Raw genomic sequence first — 18616 nt, 5'->3', positions numbered from 1 at the left:
GGCGAGGGCGGGGCGGGCGGGGCGGGGCGGGGGCGGGGCCGGGGAGCTGGGCTCCGGGCGGGCCGTCCCGCCCCGCCCAGGCCCTCCGCTCGGCTGCGCGTGGGGGAGGGGGCCCTCCTCGACGCGCGGCCCCTCCCCCTGCAAGGACCCCAACCTGTTCGGCGAGTCCCAGCCCGAGGGAGGGGCGCTAGGGGCCTCCGCGAGAGACCCGGGACACTTGCGCGCATGCGCCTTCCTGCTCCTCTCGCGGGACAGTGGGGTCCGCGCGTCTCCTGGGAGGCACCGACCCACTCCTCACTTTACAGGCGAGGAAACTGAGGCGGCATAGGGGGAGGTCTTGCCCCAGGTCGCCCAGCTAGGCGGGACGAGGAGGGGGCTGAACGCCGACCCAGACTCCCCTCGCTTTTTCCTGCAAATCCAGCGCACTCCGTGGGTCGCTGGCCACCCTTCGGGTCTAACAGTCGCACGTAGGTGAGTGTCGCCGCGGTGCGCGCCTCGGAACGCGCAGTGCCTGCGCCAGAGTACGCGTTTCTTGGCGAGTCTGCAAGCGGCACGCGTGTCTTCGCAGCCTCGCGTGTGCGGGAAAGTGGGTGTGCGCGCTGTGCGCCCGGGAAGCGGCAGGAGGTGGCGCGGCGGGCCCCGGGGACGTGCACGGGACCTGTTGTCGGCCGGCCTGGCAGATGGGACCTTGGCTCCGGAATTAATTGCCTGTTTGTCTCCGGCTGAGAGGTCGCCCCCCGTGTCGGCGACCGGCTGCTCCCGCTCCAGCCCGGCCCTAAGAGTCGCCGCTGTCCGAGGCGCGGGCCGCTCCGGGTCCAGGCTCCCCGTCGGCCCGAAATCCCGGGTCGGGTTCGGAGGGCGCGGCCGCGGGCTTCCCGTGGCGCGAGCGCCCCCTGTTGGCCAGCGCGAGACTGCAGCGACCGGGCGCCACGAGCCCCGGGCACCAGGAAGAGCCCGGCCAGAGAAGGGGCCGGCTGGCGGGCCGTGGTCCAGTCGGAGACCCCGGCCCGCGACTCCCCTCGCACACAGACCCTCACACCGATTTGGACTGCTCCTCGCCTCGCCTGCGCCCCTCAAGGCGACACGTTCATTACATTTTGCCCACCACCCTTTTACTTGGAAGGTCCTCCCTGCCCACGGACGCACTCCCCCAAGATGAACAGTGGATCGTAACACCTCCCCGCCCGGCTTTCCGAGTCCTTCCTAATCTGGCACGTGGTGGAGGTCGTGGGCAATAAGGTGGGCAGGGGCTCCCCACTCTCTCTCCGCAATCCCACAGCCTCCGGCCCCTTTCCACCCGAGCCGGGGGCCCAAGCTCTTGTCCCCTCCCATCTCATCTCGGCCGCTCGAAGGGAAACAGGCGTCAGGCCCCATCCGGATCTGGGTATCGCGGGGCAGTCCCCGCGCCGCATCGCCTGCAGACCGCACCGTTCCCCGCCCCTCAGCTAGTCTGGGACACGCACACACACACCCGGGCCCGAGAAGTGCGGCTCTGTGCCACGCACGCACTCCCCACAGTCGCCCGCAGAAACCCACCGTGGCCGAGCGCCCGGGTCCGACGCCCGGGCCCGGCCACGCCCGCAACTTCAGTGCGGTCGGCACCGCACACACACGCACACCCCACACCCGGGTTCCCGGAGAGGGACCGCACGCAGCCCGGCAGAACCCGCAGGTGCGCGCAGGACCCGGAGTCACCTCGGGGACTCCGGATCTGCCGCGAGACCCCCGGCCCCCCGGCAAGGCGCGCCGTGGGACCCGGAGTCCCCGCGCTGCTCTCTCCGCGCCAGCTGACTGCCTCGGCTCGGGACACAGCCTCAGGGGGAGAGGGACGTGGGACCGCACTAAGGCGGGAAGTGCGGCAGCGGGTCCCGGCCCGGCCTGCGGGACGCTGCTCGGGACCTGCTGCCCCCTTCCCTGCGCCGCAAAGTCTCGGGACAGCGCCTCTGCCGCCCGCGGGTCCCGCCGCCCGGCCCTCACCTTGGCCCGCCGCCGCAGGAGGTGGCTGGTGAAGCCCAGAATGATCTCCGAGTCCAGACAGAGCGCCCCCATCTCCAGCAGGCTGGGCGCCTTGCGGGGCGCGCCGCGGGGCGGCTCGGGAGGCCCCGGCAGCGCCATGGAGGAGCCGAGCGCGGGGAGCCGAGCGCGGGGAGCCGAGCGCGGGGAGCCGAGCGCGGGGAGCGGCCGGGAGCTCCTCCCGCCGCCGCCGCCGCCGCCGCTCGCGCGCTCACTGGCCGCGCGCCCGCCGCCGCCGCCGCCGCGCCCCGCTCGGCGCAGGGCCGCCCGCCAGGCCCCCAGCCCTCCGCGCCCCGCGCCCGCGGCCCCTGCGCTCGCGCCGCGCCGCGCGCCCCCGCGCTCCGGCCCCGCCCGCCCGCGCCGACAGCGCCCCCTCCGCCGCGCCGACGAGCCAGACACCCGGCGGTGCGGACCCGAGGCGAAGGGGCGCGGGGAACCGAAGGCCCGCCTGCCGGGGGGCGGCTGACGGGGCGGACCAGGGCCCGGCCTGGGTCCTCACTCCCTGACTCCGGGCCCCTGCCAGATGCCCTGGCCGGGGAGCTCAGGGCTGGTGGGGGGTGGGGGAGCGGCGGCGCTGAGCAGGACCTCCGGAAACCTCTGTGAACAGAGGCCATACCTCAGCCCTTCCCCTCTCGAATCCATCCCGGGGAGTCCCCGTCCCTGCAGACGCGTGGGGAGCCCAGTGGCTGTGTGCTCCGCGCTCTGCCCATGCTCCGGAACGCCCCTGTCTAGGGCGGCTGCATCGAAGCGTCCACCCCAAGCCCCAGCCTCGGCCTGTAGGCAGGACCCCAGTTCCGCCGCCACCAGCAGCTTCTCTGCCTCTGGCCCCCCTGGTAACTCCCCACGGGCTGGAGGATTCCTGCTAGTCGCCTGGCCAGGCCAAATTATGGTCGGAGTTCGGGATGGATCAAGGGTAGATCTGCCCAGATAACAAGTCCGAGCCAGATCCGTGGCTCCTAATGTGTGCGGCCCCGGGGGGGGGGGGGGGCAGAAGGGGTCCGCGGGACACCTGCCTGGGGAGGACTGAGCAGAGAGACAAGGTTGCCTACATAACCTGGGCCCCTGGGGAAGGTCTGAGAGTTAAGGGGAGGAGGTGTCAGGGAACAGTGCTAGGAAGATGGGCCTTGAACAGGACCTGGAAGGTAAGCGCCAAGGGGGAGAAGATTGGAGAGCAATCGGGGGCCTGGAGGTCAGAGCGCTGGCCCTTCCAGAAGCCCTGCTGTCCAGATGGCAGGACACAACAGCTTGGCTAGTGTGCTACCCTTGGGCCAGCCAGGCCATCCCCTCGGCCCCATGGAAGGACCATGGAATCTTCCCACCCCCCAACGCCCCTGTGGGCCAGGAGACCCTCCTGCTCCCCAGGTACCTCCCCCTGACTCCCACAGATGGACGCTGAAGGACATTGTTTCCACCTGACTGCACCCAAAAGACACATGGTCAACACCTTATCTGTGGGTCACAGGGCCAGCTACTGCCAGCACCCTGCCCCCACCCAGGCTTCCAGTGAGGAGAGACACCCCGACAGGAGCTGCCCCCTCTCTGCCCCCATGGCCCCCACTGGCCTGGGGCAGAGATCAGGACAAGCTGTAAGAGGGGCCCGAGTCCCCCCCCCAACTCCAGTCTCCAGCCCCCTCCTCTGGGCTCCCACAGTCTGGATTTAGGGGGAGCTGGGCTCCAGCAGGCCACCCTGGGGACCTCCCACCTTCTCCCCTCCCCCATAGGCAGGCATTAGGGAGAACTGTCCTGCCCCCCTTCAAGACCCCGAGCCTGGGGCGGGGGGGCGTCCCTCCAGTGGACCCAGCTCTTCTGGGGGGAGGCTGCCCGCCATCTCAGTGGATTGATTAGAGTCATCGTGGAGATTATTTTTAACGTTTAATTTACCAAGCACGCGGCGCCGGTCAGAGCTGTCCCTGGGGAAATCTAGGCCAAGGGAGCAAAACAGAAAACCCCCTGCAATTGAGTGGAGTTCTGACGGGATTAATTGCTGGACTCAGCTTCCAATCAGAACCCACGTGGCAATATTTCAAGGAGGCAGGAGGATACTGGGCTGGAGTGGTCAGATTCCGGCGTCAGGTGTGGGGAGCCCTGAGCCCAGCATACCACCATCTCTCCAGGATTGCCAGAGACAGTGGGAGCCCTCCTGCCCCTGCTTTACTCACAGACTAGTCCTTCCTGGGCCCAATGCCCTGTGGTGGCCTCCAGCTCAATCCCACGGCAGCCTTTAAAAGAAGGGGCCAGTCCTTTCAGCCAGCAATGGGAGGGCTGGGCAGGTCCCCTGGCACCCTGACACACCCCACGGTGCACCCGGGAGAACCAGCAGTCTCTGCGGTGGAGGAAAACCGGATCCGAATTCTAACACTTGACCCTCCATGACAGTGCACGCAGGTCAAAACCCGGAGCTCTTGGAAAGAAGCCCCAGACACACTTTAGGGCATGGTCAGGTTTGTCTTTTCTAGCGAGTTCTGCCCATAAAGGCTTGGACCCTCCGTGGAGACACAGGAGATAGGGAAGTGTCATTGCCTCCAGGAAGAGGAGAAGGTGGAGTCAGGGGGAGGCTTACACTTCCACTTTATTTCCCTTTGCGTGGTTTTAACTCCTGTGGGATTGTAACCCTGGCCGTTAGGGTCTAATGAAGAGATAAGGAAGTGTCAAATGATCTGAGGCGACCTGAGGTCGAATGATCTGAGGTGCAAGCACTAGAGATGCACCCATCTCCTCCAAGAGTGGGGAGAGAAGGAAACTTCCCCCTCGTCTCAAAGGGGCCTTGGGACCCTCCCACACTTCCGCAGGCCTGGTCGGCTCACAAGGCTCCCCTCGGCACCCCTGCTGGGGGTGGAAGGATGGGCGAAGGATGCCTCGGGAGAGCAGCCAGGGATGACCACCCAGCCGTGTCCACGAGGGAAGACCCCCAGCTCTGAGGGCAGCCTTCAGGGGCGCCTGCGTGCTTGTGGGAAGGCAGTCCGCTCTGCTGGACAAGCAAACACTAGCATCAGCTGTGGACCACCCTCTGTGTTGCCCCCTTGACCATATTCCTGTGATTCCCGTTTTGAAGCGAGGAAATAGGCACGGAGTGGCAAAGAAACCTGCCAGAATTCGTCCCATGCAGTGCCCCCATGATCAAGAACCCCTATGTCCTGCTACCTCTTCGCCCCCCTCGCCCCCAGGGCCTGGCCTCAGTGGCCTCAGCAGTGCCGCTGTGGAGGCGCGGGACGGATGGGGACCCTCACCTGGGAGCTCCCAGCCTGGGGGCAGAAGCAGAAGCCCAAGGCAGTCAGCCCCACAGTGCACGGTGGGATCAGGGTCTGTCAGGTAGAGAGGGAGACCGGCCGTCGGGCCGGCTCCCTGTAGGACAGGGACCCTCACTGTGCCAGCCCCACTGCCCCTCCTGCTGTGTGCCCGCCCCTGCTGGGCACCCCAAGGCCAGGAGGAGCCCCAGGCCCAGAGCTCTCAGACCGGGGCAGGCGCTGTGGCTTCAGCACCTCGGCCAGCGCCAGCAGGGGGCGGAGCTGCTCCAGGACCCGCCCCGGCCTTTCCTCCACTCGGTGGGGAGGGGCTCCAGGAAGGGGGGTGGGCGAGGGAGTGGGGGGAGGTGGGTTCTCCACGATTCATCTGCTCATTCACTCAGTCCAGTCAACCTAGAGTCAGCCTTGACTCCTGCTTGCTCTCACCGCCAACACGTCCTAGCCACCAGGACCTCCTGGCCCCGCTACCTTGGCAGCAGGTCCAGAGCCAAAACCCACTTTCCACGGCCTGCGCCGCCCAGGCCCCATCTCTGCCGACATCACATTTACTGCCGCAGCCCCCACCCGGCGCTCTGCGGCCCCTTCAGTCGGCTCTCCACACAGCAGCGGGGGGAGCCTTTAAGAAGGTGGGTGAGACCACAGGGCCTCTCTGCTCAAACCCCTGCTTCCCATCTCTTGAGCCCCGGTGCCCCGCAAGGCCTCACCGACCTCCTCGCTCTGCTCCAGCCCCACAGGCTTCCTCACCGTTTCTAAACTCGGGGCCCACCGACGGTGGGACGACTGCAGGGGTGCTGCTCCCCAGACATCCACAGGGCTCTCTCTCTCCCTCTTCAGGAGTCTTCTGGTAGGTCCCTCAGCAAAGCCTTCCTTCCCTGCCCACCATACCTGCAACTCCAGCCCCTCCCACCATCTCCCAGACCTGGGGTGCTTTCATTTTCCTCCTTAGCCCCCATCGTGAACCACTATAAATGTTTCCTCTTTGTCTCGTTCATCGTCCATCATCCCCATTAGAGTGTCAGCTGTCTCCCACGTCCCTGGCACAGAGTAGATACCCCCTGATATTTGTTGAAGAAATAGAAGCATGAGTGAATCCTGGGCATGGTGTTTGTTGCCAATTCCTGTGTGAATTCCCACTGCAGAGAGGCTCCTGTCTCTCCATCCCTCACCTTGGCCCAGCCCCCCCCGCCCACAGCCCGGATCTCTGCTCTGGCCTCCTCGCGGCCCCAAACTGACTCCTCCTCCTCCCCACCCCACCCAGAGCAAGGCTGCAGTGCCAGCCCCCGCCCCTGGGATGACTTGACCAGGCCCTCCCAGCAACCCCCTCCAGGTCAGCCTTGACGACCTTGACGACACTTGCAGGCCCAGATGGAAGCCTTCCCATAGCAGCACCAAGTGGCCCCCAAACCCCTCAACCAGTGCCCGGTGCCCTCACTGTGACAACGGAGCATGCCGGCCCTCCCGCCCAGCTTGCCAGGGCTCCCGGCACCTGGTAGAAATCCGAGCCAGAAGGGGCAGTCCCTCAGCCAGCCTGGCCCTCCTCTACTCGGCTCAGCCCCCCTCTCCCGCCCACTCGGAGCCAAGTCCTGCAGCTGCGTCCTCTCGCCTGGACCTCTCCCGCAGGGCTGGCCAACTCCACCTTCAGGCCAAACTCAGATGCCCCCTCTTCCAGGAAAGCTCCCAGCCGCAGACAGGACCAGTCCCCAAGCCCGGGTACTTCCGCGCCTGTGCCTCTCCAGAGCAGGAATTAGACTCATGTCTGGGCTCCCGGAGCCCTGCTCAGGCCAAGCATTGACAGGGAGCAGAAGCAGACCCCCGCCTCCCCAGCTCCCAGGCTCCACGGGGTCACAGAAGAGGCAGGACTCTGGGGAGCCCGTCACACAGCCGCCTCTAGAACGGGCACTGCCACCTACGGCCAGAAGATGGCGCACCTTGGCCACAGTCTCTGGTGGAAGGAAAAGTAGGAGATCACCTGTTTTGAAATTTCAAAACAACACCAGGAACCAACAGAAGATACTTGTGCAGATAGGGAAACTGAGGCCTGAGAGAGGCAGGGGCTTTCCCTAGACCGCTGAGGGTGAGGGGTGCACCAAGAGGCCCAGTGGCCTCACCAGCATCCCCTCCAGGGGCCTCCTGTGTTCCTCCCACCCCACCCCGCAGGCCTCAGCCCACCTGCCCCACACACCGCTGACTTCCTTCTCCCCTCGTGTTCTTGCTCCCTCTCCCTCCAGGGACGGGCAGTGACTGGGGCGGAGGGACCCGTGGGGGGTGGGAACCCCTCAGTGTGGCCTCCCACTGTGCAAGAAAGGGCCTTGTTGCCTCCCAGGAGCTCATCCAAAAGAACCCCAACACCTCTCCAGGGCAGGGGCGGAGAACAGTGCAGCTCTGAGCCCACAGGGACCCAGGCTGGGCATGAAGGCCCGCGTGAATATAAGCTCTGGGTGTGCGCACGTGCGCATGTGTAATACGGTTCATGCAACAGTGCGCAGCATTGGCGAGAACAGCGTGAGCTGAGTGAACAAGGAGGGGGTGCTGAGGGAACCACGCCCTCCCTCCAGACCCTGGGGCCCCGGCCCCGCTGACCAGGGCTGCCATGGTTACGAGGGGGGCTCTGGGGAAGAGGAGAAGGTATGGAGCCCCAGCTCTGTGAACTTAAGTACAGACGCAATCCAGAGAACGATGAAGAAAGCACTGGAAAATAAAAATACGGTAACAGCAATAAAACTCAAGAGAAGGGTTGGAAGCCAAAGTCCAGAAGATCTCACGGAAAGTAGAGGAAAGAGACGGGGAGGAGGGAAACAATGGCAGGAATAGAACAGCAAGTTCAATGTCCGAATACTGGGAGTTCCAGGACAAGAGAACAGACAAACTCAGAGTGAGGAGATAATAAAAATAAAAACAACGACAAAGACAATGCCAGAGCCGAGGACTAGGGACCTCCCATGCCCAGCACAATAAAGGCGGGCGGGAACAGGATTCACGTGTCCAGCCAGAAGCACATTGGCATCCGACGTCTCAGCAGGAACCCTGGGAAGCCAGGAGACGAGCAAAGTCTGCAAAACTCTGAGGGAAATGACTCCTTACCGGGAACTCTGCACCCGTCCGGCCCGTCACCATCACGGAGCACAAAAGTACCATAAAGACAAACATCTTGACCTTTGATTTCTTCCCTTCTCAAAGCTCCTGGCAGATGGGCTCCCCCCAAACAAGGAACTGAACCAAGGAAGAAGAGGCTGTGGGAGGAAGGAAACCCAGAAGGGGGTAAAGGGCATCTCTGGCTGGTGGTAAGAGAAGGTTTAGGGATTCTACAGGGTGCAGAGGGGAGCAGGCACTCAGAGCATGCTACAGGGAGGCCCTTGGGAAAGAGCAAGGGAGGGAGGGTAGGAAAGAAGAAAATAAATGATTTACTGTATTTGAACACATTAAGAAAGATTCAAACTTCAAAGGTTTAAACATCAAAGAGCATAGAGTTACTCACAATTACATAGAAAACTATGTAAATTTTTTAAACGAGGTAATTATTTTTTTAAAAAATTCAAAAGCTGAACCAGAAAATATCAGAGTACAATCGCGGTGAACATAGTACGCCAACGTGGGGCGGGAAAACAGAGGGCAGGAGGCTCCTGTGTTTCTCAACAAGCTTCATAATTACTATTTGACTTTTTAAATTATATACATGTTTAAATTTCAGTTTTCAAAAAATGATTTGTTTAATTTAGACATGTAGATAAAAGGAAAAATATACTCTGAATAATCGCAGAGAAAATCCTAATGGGAATTACAAGGAAACAACTGGACTGCTATACTTCAGCACACTCCTGGTCTTAGTCAAAGGGACTCCAAAGGAAATTTAAATCCTCATACGTACGTAGCAGAAAACAAGGAGTAAAGACTAAAGAAGCCCGACTTAGCAAAATGTATGAGCAAATGTTGTCTTGGCCACAGGGTGTGTCCTTGGCCAGAGCGGCAGGGTGTCTTCCCAACCCCATTCTGGCCTGGGGCGGATTCGAGTGAGATTCTGCCTGCAGTTAAGGGAAGGCTGGTGGGTGAGTCTCAGGGCAGGAGAGAAGTTACCCAGAGAGTTCCCTGTAAAGGGACTGAGCTGCCACCGCAGAGCACTCTGGGAGGCAGACGCTCTGGGCGGCACTTCCGCTGCCCCCAGGCCTTCGGGGAAGTTCTGTGTCGGTGTGAGGTGCTGCCCCTGGACGCAGGTGATGGAGAACCACCCGCCCCACCCTGAGCACCTGGTACATCTGAGCCCCCCGGGCGATCCGACGTCACGGGGTGGCCATGAATCCTCCAGCACAGGCCTAGCTGCAAATGAGGGCCTGAGAGTTATCTGTGACAACCGTGGCATGCCTTGGGGACAGCCAGAACTGTCCCCCAAAAAGGAATGCGGTGGGAGCATACCAGCAGTCCACAGTGGAGGCTTGAGCTACTATTGTCCTTGGGGTCACAAGGAGAAGGGGAAGACTTTCACTTTGGGCCAAGATAGAGTGACAGGGACCAGAGATTCACACTCCCACCAGAACCAACTTCAAAATGCACCAAATATATGAAAGAGCTATGCACAGACACTGGATACCAGGCGGGAGAGGAGAGAGTCATATGAGCCAGGCAACAAAGGAGGGGAGCCCTGCAGTCGCCCCAGCTTGTGGCCCAGAGAGAGAGTGCCGATGGGCCCAGCACAGGGAGGCGGTGCCCCGGGGGGAGGTCTCAGGTATGGTTGGACAGAGACACCGTTGTGGTTGCCAGTCTGGGAAAGCCGAGCTTGCTCGGGTCTGCAGTGTCAGAGAGAAGAAAATGTGGCTCTGGGGATCTGCCAGGGCTCCCCCTGAATCCTCAGCTGAGTGCAGACCGATGCACGAAGGAAAGCAAACCCCCTGCCACCCGGCCCCAAGGCCGGAGAAGGAGCCACCTGGAAGGAGATGAGGGAAAGCCACGTGCATTTCAAACCATGCTGGGAGCTAAAACAGACATATGCACACACAACATGGTCCACCCGTACAATGGAACATTTCTCAGCCATAAAAAAAAGGGGGGCAGGAAATTCTGACACCTGTTGCAACATGCATGAACCTTAAGGACATTATACTAAGTGAAACAAGCCAGTCACAAAAGGACAAATATTGTATGGTTCCATTTGTATGAGGTACTTCGGGGCATCACATCACATCAATAGAGACGTGAAGTAGAAAGGGGGCACAGGGGGAGAGGGAGGGAAGTTTGTGTTTAATAGGGCAGAGTTTCAGTTTGGGAAGATGAAAAGAGTTGAGACGGGATGGTGGTGCTGGTGGTGCAACACTGTGAATGTACTTAACGCTACTGAACAGTACACTTAAAAGTGGTTAAAATGGTAAATTTTAAGTTATGTATATTTTCCCAGAATTTATTTTATTTTTTCCCCAGAATTTATTGTAAAAATACATTTTTATTTATATTTATATTTATATTTATATTTAATTTATATTTATATTTATATTTATATAAATTTATATTTATATTTATATTCCATTTATATTTATATTCCAATATGTTCAGGAAGATCTAGGAATGCTCAGATACATTAAGTAGAGCCACAAAACTATACAATGGACCCAATCTAACTTCCATGGATGGAAAATATAATGTCCAGGATGGAAATTACACTCATGGAATTCATCACAAATTGGCCACTGCGGAAGAAGCAAGCGTCTAGGTAGAAACAGAAACTATCCAAAATGAAACAGAGAGAAAACAAAATACTATAAACAATGAACAAAGCTCAAGTGGCCTAACGCACACCATCTTAAGAAAACAGAAAAGCCAAGCAAATAAACCAAAGTGAGGAGAAGGGAAAAAACAGATCAGAGTTGAAATCAGTTAAATAGAACACAAAAAAAAAATAATAGAGAAAATCAATCAAGCCAAAAGCTAGTTCTTTCAGAAGATCAGTGAATGAATGAATGAATGAACAAACGAATGAACAAACAAACCTCTAACCAAGGTGACCAGGACAAGGAGAGAGAAAACACAAGTCACCAATATTAGGAATGGGAGAGGAGGCAGTACCACAGACCCTACAGATAGTAAAAGGATGATAACGGGGTATCCTGCATAAGTTCATAATCTGACAACTTAAGTAAACAAATTCCTGGGAAGACACAGATGGTAGAAACTCACCTGAGCAGGAACAGATAACCTGAATAGTCTGATTCTATTAAAGATATTGAAATTGCCGTTGAAAATATCCCAACAAAGCAAGCTCCAGGGACAGGGAAGTGGGGAAGGGAGGAGGGAGTCCCAAGCGGCCAGACGAATGCTGACGGGTGGCCAATGTGCCCACTGCCTTGACTGTGGTGAGGGCTTCGTGGGTGTGCACAAATGTCCAAAGTCGTCAGACTGTACCCTTTGAAAGCATACATCTATTATACCTCTATAAACGGGGAAAAATGAAGAGAAGGATAACCCCCCAAGACAGGAGGGCTGGCGGTGTGCACTCCATCCCCACAGTGGAAGCCCAGCAAGCCCGCAGTGGCTGGCCCCAGACCCATGGCAGCGAGGACAGATCTGTTTCCCATGGGACTCGCCAAGTTGCTGAGGGTGTGGAGAAGGTAAGATGCCATCATCTGTCCCCCCCTTCTCTGCCGAGAGGAGCTACACAGCTAGGTGGAGGTACACCTGGGGGGCCAGGCATAAGCCCCCAGCAGGTGGCCCATGGGATAGGAGCTGGGGCTCACAGGCAGGTTCTGTCTGGGGGCTCCCACTCCCCGGGGGTGTAGTGGCCTGGGGCAGCTCCAAAAGCCATAGGTTCAGGGTCTGTCTCCCCTTCTTCCACCCCATTTCTCTTGAGAAGGTCTCCTACTTAAGACGGTTGTTCTCAGCCTCGGGCCTCTGTCAGAATCACCAGGGACCTCAGTAGGGACGCCGACTCCTTGGCCCCTCCTATCCACTGAGCCAGGCCTTGGGGTTCTTCACCAGCCCTCTCGGTGATTCAGCCTCATGGTGAAGCCTGAACACCACTGACTCAGAATACTGGTTTAGCTACTTTAATAGAGACCAAAATAGCCATGGCTTTAACAAGACAGGGGTTTATTTCTCCGTGGAAAAGACAGGCTGGTCAGTGGTGCCAAGGAGCTAGGGTGCTGTGCCTCCCGAGCTGGTCCCAGGTACAGCGACCAACTGTCTCAGTTTGCTCAGATGGGGGCGGGGGGAGGGGGAGGGTCTCCTGGGCCGTGAGACTCTCAGTGCTAAAACCAGAAAGTCCCAGGCAAACTGGGATGATTCTGTGGGCATTGTCCAGGGACAGACTGCCATCCCCATGGCGGCCCTCTGTCTGCATAGCTAGAGCGGGCTCAGCACTAGAGGCCCAGTTCTGCGAGGAAAGGGGACAGACGAAGTGGGGGCAGACAGTGCCTCGTCTGTCACCTCGCTCTGGGCAGAACCTCCCGCTAACCACCCAGGGGGCCAAGTGTGCAGCCTACACATGGGGCTTCCATTACTAAAGAGAATGAATACTGGGACCCAAAGTAGGAGCTGCCTGTGCTCCTGGAGGCCCTCGGGGGACCGAGGGAGCCAATTGTGAGACCCCAGCCCATTGCCATCTGTGGGCCCCCCATACCAACCTGTCCATCATGAGGGAATGCCAGTCCTGGGATAAGCCCTCGCTCAGTCCCACACCAGTGCCCCGGCAGTCTGGCTGCATTGTCTTGTGGGCAAGTCCTGTGAGCTTGGTACCACCACCCCTCTTGGCAGGAGAAAAAGATGAGCGCTCTGAGAGGCAGGGGGGCTGGCCAAGGTCACTTGCTGGTGGGCAGCAGAGCTGGGATTGAGCTGAAGAGCTGAAGCCACAGACCTGGGATTCAGTCTGTGTCGGGATCCGGGAGCAGAGGGTCCTCCATCACTCCAACCCCTCAGCCCTCCACCCTTGGCCCTGCCCATGGCCAGGACCTCCTGCCGGACATGGGTGGCAGCCAGAGGACCAGTACAGGGCGAGGCTGCGAGCAGGCCTCCTCTCCTCAACCTGGTTCCGAGAGGCAGGCCGGAGGGTGTGTGGCCCAGGGGCCTGGCTCAGGGAGGTGGGAGAGGGTTTGCTGGGTCCTGGAGGGGTCTCCCCTGCTAAGAGAAGGCTGATGCCGGCAGTGGGTCTTGCTGGGAGACCACAGGGCCAGGGGCAGGGCTGAGGCTGGACGCGGGGCCCAGGGTCACCCTCACCCACAACCTGGCCACCCCCCACCCTCAACCACCCTCATTTCCATTCCTCTGGGATTGGAAGGAAGAGAGAGGGACCACCATGAGGTCTGGGGAAGAAAGGACAGGCAGCCCCGGGACACGGTAAAGCTTTGAACGCACATTTATTTTCATCCGTCTGTTACGTATATACTCATACCGTACAAAATGATTCCGAGCTACAGAATAGGGAACACCCCACAAGAGCCCCCCACGCCCTAGCCTCAGCAGGCGAGCCCGTCTCACTTGGGCCAAGCCGATGGCCCAGGGAGAACGCTGTAGAATTAAGTCCCCACCAACTGACTGTGGTGGCCGGGGGGCCGCATCGCTGCTAGGAGCCTCCGGACTCCTCAGAGCAGGGTGGCCCCGGCCCGAGCTGCCGCACCACTGAGCGGTGGCCACAGAGCGGTTTGCTGGGCAGAAGCGGGAGGTGCTGGCTGGACGGTGGACCCTCCTCGGACCAGGCAGCCGGGGCTCCTGCAGTCCGGGCGGGGGCCACAGCCTCCTGCAACCAGCCACCCTCCACCTCACCTCTCCTCCTCACATCAACCCTGTGAGGGGAGGGGCAACCCCCACCCCCATGTGCGGGCGGGGCTCACACCTCAAACCCAGACCTGTCTGGCCTGCCATCCAGGCTGCCCTGTAGCTCCTCTAAACACTGGGTGGAGGAAGCAGGGACCTGAAGGACAGCCCCCCCCCCCTTGCCTTCTCCCCAGAGGGTGAGGCCAGACCAGTGGACCCGAGGGGCTCCCAGCAGGTCAGCCTCATCTCCCCGGCGGGAGGTGGGACTGCAATGACCCTCTGCTCAGCCCTTCCCAGTGCGAGCCGCTCCCAGACCTTGTGCTGGGCTGCCAGGCCTCCCCTCCCGCCTGGCCGCGCGGCCCGAGGCCCCCACCCCGGGTCTGCGGCCTCTCGACTCCCTCCCCACCGAGTTTCCGTCGGGCAGGTCCTTCCTCCGACCGCACGCTCCCCGGGGCCTCTGCGCTCGGTCTACGAAGCCCCAGCGCTCCCAGCGAGCCCGCCCCGGGAAGCCGAGGGCCAGGCGCGCTCCTTCGGCCCGGGGGCCCGCCGGCAGGTCCCGGTGGGCGCTCGGCGGCCTTTCGAGGGGGCGGGCCCTCGGGCGCAGGAGCGCGGCGCGGGCTTCTCGGGGGGCCCGTGCCAGGCGCGTGGGCCGGCCGGCGCGCCCGCACCCCGCGGGTCCCTGCGCCCGGCGCCACCACGCCCGCCACCGGCCGGCTGCCGGCCCCGGGTGCGGGCGCTGGGAGCCACGGGGCTCAGGCCGGCCCGGGGCGCACGCAGCCGGGCGCTGGGCTCCTCCCAGACGCTGTGCCCCTGTCCCGGTCGCCGCGCCGCGCGTGGGACGTGCGGTCGCTGTCGCCGCCAGGCCCGCCGGGTCTAGTGGTCCTAAACATTTCACAATTGCGCTACAGAACTGTTGAACTGTTAAGAACCACTGGACCCAGCGCGCCGGGTGAAGTCCGCGGTGGCCGCGCTGTGGAGAGAGCCCGGCCGCCCCGCCCGCGCCCCGCGCCCCGCGCCCCGCGCCCCCGCCCGCCGAGCCCCGCGAGCCCGGGCGCCCCGGCTGGGCGTCCCCTCGGCCCGCGCCACGCGTGGCCCAGCGGCTGCGTCCGTGCGGCCGCGGCGCCTTTTAAGCCGGCCGGCCGCCCTCCCCGCCGCCGGAATGCGACCGCGCCGCGCTGGCCCGACCGGTTTTTCCGGGCCGGGCGGCTCCCGGGCCGGCGGGCCGCGCGGCGGGTCGTCCGCGGCCCGGGCTCCTGCTCGGCGCGCCCGCGCGGGGGTGGCCCTGACTCACCGGCCTCCCGGCCCCGCCCGGCGTCCCCGCCTCCAGCGCCCGGCCGGCGCACCTGGCGTCCCGGCCCCCACACGCGCTCCGCCGGGCCTGGGACCCGGGCGCCCAGACTCGCGGCGGGGGCGCGGGGGGGGGCGCCCGCGGGCTGGTCCGCCGCGCGGCAGGGACGGGGCGGCCCGCAGCCGGCGGCGCCCCAGCCCGGCGCAGTCCCCGCGGGGCGGGGGTGAGGACGCGGGCCGGACACGCCCATGCCTGCCCCTCGCACTTCAAAGGGAACTTCGTGGGGGGGGCACAGAGAGAAAGTGGAACTAGACGGAAGGCCAGAGGGAGGGAGAGAACGCGCCCAGCCGGTTTCTGGTTCTCAGACCCTGGCTCTTGCCGGAGGGTAAGGAGGGGGCCCGGAACCCTCCCTCACCCCCAGGGCCCACTCGGGGAGCCCCACGCTGCCCCCACCCCCACCCGGGCCAACAGCCCCCGCCAGGCCCACCCCCCACCCGGCATGCGTCAGCCGAGCCCCGTAGGCTCCAGCCTGCCCACTGAGTCACCTGAAGATGTTGGGGCGCGACCAGCCGCGGCCTCCAGGGACTCCTCCAGGAGGCTGTCCATGGCGGCAGACGGGGGCCAGTAGGGGTTTCAGCTTTAGGAAAGAGCAGGTTTGGAGAGAGCTGTCCCTGAAGTCCCCCGCCCCGATCCTGAGCCCCTGATGTGGCCACCCAGCCCCGGGGAGACCAGCGTCCTCTCAGTCCAGGAGCCCCCACCCCCGCTGATCCCAAGCCAGGACACAACCACCAAGTTATGATGGACACGAGGCATTTTCACACGCGCTGTGTGTGGTTCACCTGTCACCACCCTGCCACGTGAGTGGCAGAGGTTTTATTCTTTGCATTTTGTAGTTGGAGAAACAGGCTCACAGAGGGGCCATCACTTCTCAGAGGCCGAAAGCTCTCCGTGTGGGGAGCCAGGACTCCACCCCCCGCACCCCGCTGAGTCCGCAGGCCTGAGTGTCCGTGCGTGGGGATGGGATGGGGGGCACAGAGGAACGGGAGCGGACCTTGGGCACTTCTTCCCATCACCGCGGCCACTGCCATCACCACGCGGGCCGGAAGAGCCCGCCTCTCCCATCCCCAGCGCCCTGGCACAGCCCCCGGTGCCCTCTCCTCATCCAGCAGAGGTGGGACCCTGTGGCCCGCATCCGAGGGGGCTGGGGAGGGAAGGGTGACAAGGACTAGAAGCTGTGGCTCCCACTTGAGGGGTGCCCCGCCAGGAAACTTCCTGCCGTGAAGAGTCAGGTGAGCCGTGGCTGGGAGCAGAATGGCCTGGGGGCCCGACTGAGAAGTCTGACTTTACGATGGAAAACACTGGGTAAACACAGATAGTGGCCCAAGTGAGAGAGCGGGAGAGATGTTTCCTGGAGATAAGCCTGGGATCCCATGATTTGAGAGGGGCCGCTGGGAGCCGGGCCTCACTCAACACGAAATTAGTGGCTGTGAGCAGTGCAACTGTCCAAGGAGTCTGGGCCCTCGGAGACCCCAGGGGCTCAGGGCGCCTCCCACATCTACCCAGCACTCGCCCTGCCCAGCCCTGCTCCCGCATCTCAGGCCGGGCCCCATGCCATGTCCCCCGGTGGCACCTTCCAGAGGCGAGGAGGCTGCCCCAGTGCCAGGCCCGTGTGCCGAAGTGCAACCCTGAGCATGGGACTGGGCCTCATTTTCTTCAGCTGTGAAATGGGAAAGAAGATGAACCAGTACGCTCTGGGGAGTGTGGCGGGGATGCAAGCAGCTAGCACATGGCAGAAGGTGAGCCTCCCACATTGTCCCCGTGTGGCTACTCCTCACGTGGTGTGCGTGGGGACCTAGGGGACTGGCTCTTTACCCCCCTGTTGCTAATCCGTGATTCTCAGAGGAGCTGATTTACAGATGAAGACTGGCCTCTTTCCAGGAATACAAAATGGCTCTGTGGAAGTTTCCAGACATGTGCCCGTGACTTTCCACAGCTGTCTGAGACACACGCCCCGTCCAGGAACTGCTCCTTGGAGGCCTGTGTCCCACAAGCGCAGGGGACCTCCCCCCACCACGAGCCCTGGTGGAGAGTTCCCCCCTCCTGCCTGGCTGTGGAAGCTTCTCCCCCACTGTCAATAACCCACTTGGGGGAAAGCCAGGTGAACACGTGCTCTCCGTGGGACACCCGGCACACAGGGGGACTTCCTACCCCGGCAGGCTGACACCTGCTCTGGGAGGGTGCTGCCGTGTGGGCTGATGTGAGCCACCCGCAGCTTTCACAATCTGGGGCTCCTTGGGGTCTGAGAGAGGCCTCAAGCAACAGGCTCTACCCCCAACCCTGGCAAGCAGAGCCCAAGGGGTGGGTGCTTCCAGGGAGCTGCGGGGTGTTGGGGACAGAGAAGACATGGCGGGGCGGGCGACAGGGGTGCTCTGCCGCCAAGGAACCTGAGAGGCAGCCTCCTCCCTCCTTGCATCCACCGGGCTTCTGGTCCTGCCCCCTGCCCCCTGCCGGCAGCCACCCTGCTCTCAAGCCCTGAGCCCCCTTCCCCCCCACACCCCCTGCTCATGGGACCTTCATCAGGGTGTGGGGCAAAGGCTCCTCGGGCCCAGCCATGCTCATGCGGTGCTCCCTGGTTGTGCAAGGCCAGGCACACCCGTGTCTGGGCGAGAATCTGGAAGGCTGCCAGCCAAGGTGCCAGCCCGGGCCTGGGAACCAGGGGGAGAAGCCCGGGGCTGCGGGTGGAGCCACCCCCGGCCCGGCCCACCTGGGAGAGGTCCTAGCTGCACAGTGGGAGCCAAGGGCAGGCTCTTGGGGGTCACGCTCGTGCCCAACATCTGCAGGGCCCATGCCCTCAGGCTGGGCCCGGCTCTCCCAAGCCTCCAACCCAGGGGCCAGACAGACAGATGGACAGACGGATGGGAGTCCTCACGTGGGCAGTGAAAGAGGTTCGAAGTGGTGGAGAACCTGGACGGAGGTATCCCCCACCCCCCCTGGCCCCCTCTCCCTTCCCCCACACTCCCCATGCTCAACAAGGAGGGGTCAGGAACCGTGTTGGGGGGTGGGGATCAGGAAGCCTCTGGCCAGGTCAGGCCAGGCCCAGAGTCACATGCGGGTGGGCCTGAGCCCTGGGGTGCCCTCGCCCCACAGGACTGCTTAGAGTTTGGACAGAGAACCAGCCAGGGGTCCAAACACCTAATTTCAGCCCCAGCCAGGCCTCTGACAAGGCTCAGGGCTGTCCGCCCGCCTACCCGGGCTGTTGCAACTAGGCACCTAGGGCTGGCACAGGTCCACCCACTCGTGCCTCCCCAGGCAGGGGCCATGGGCACAAGGGGGCCGGACTAAACTC

Source organism: Mirounga angustirostris, unplaced genomic scaffold (genome assembly GCF_029215605.1).
Source record: "Mirounga angustirostris isolate CCGP_5_RB_7025 unplaced genomic scaffold, mMirAng1.0.hap1 SCAF_9, whole genome shotgun sequence".
Taxonomy (NCBI): Eukaryota; Metazoa; Chordata; class Mammalia; order Carnivora; family Phocidae; genus Mirounga; species Mirounga angustirostris.
This window is presented reverse-complemented; position numbering follows the sequence as displayed.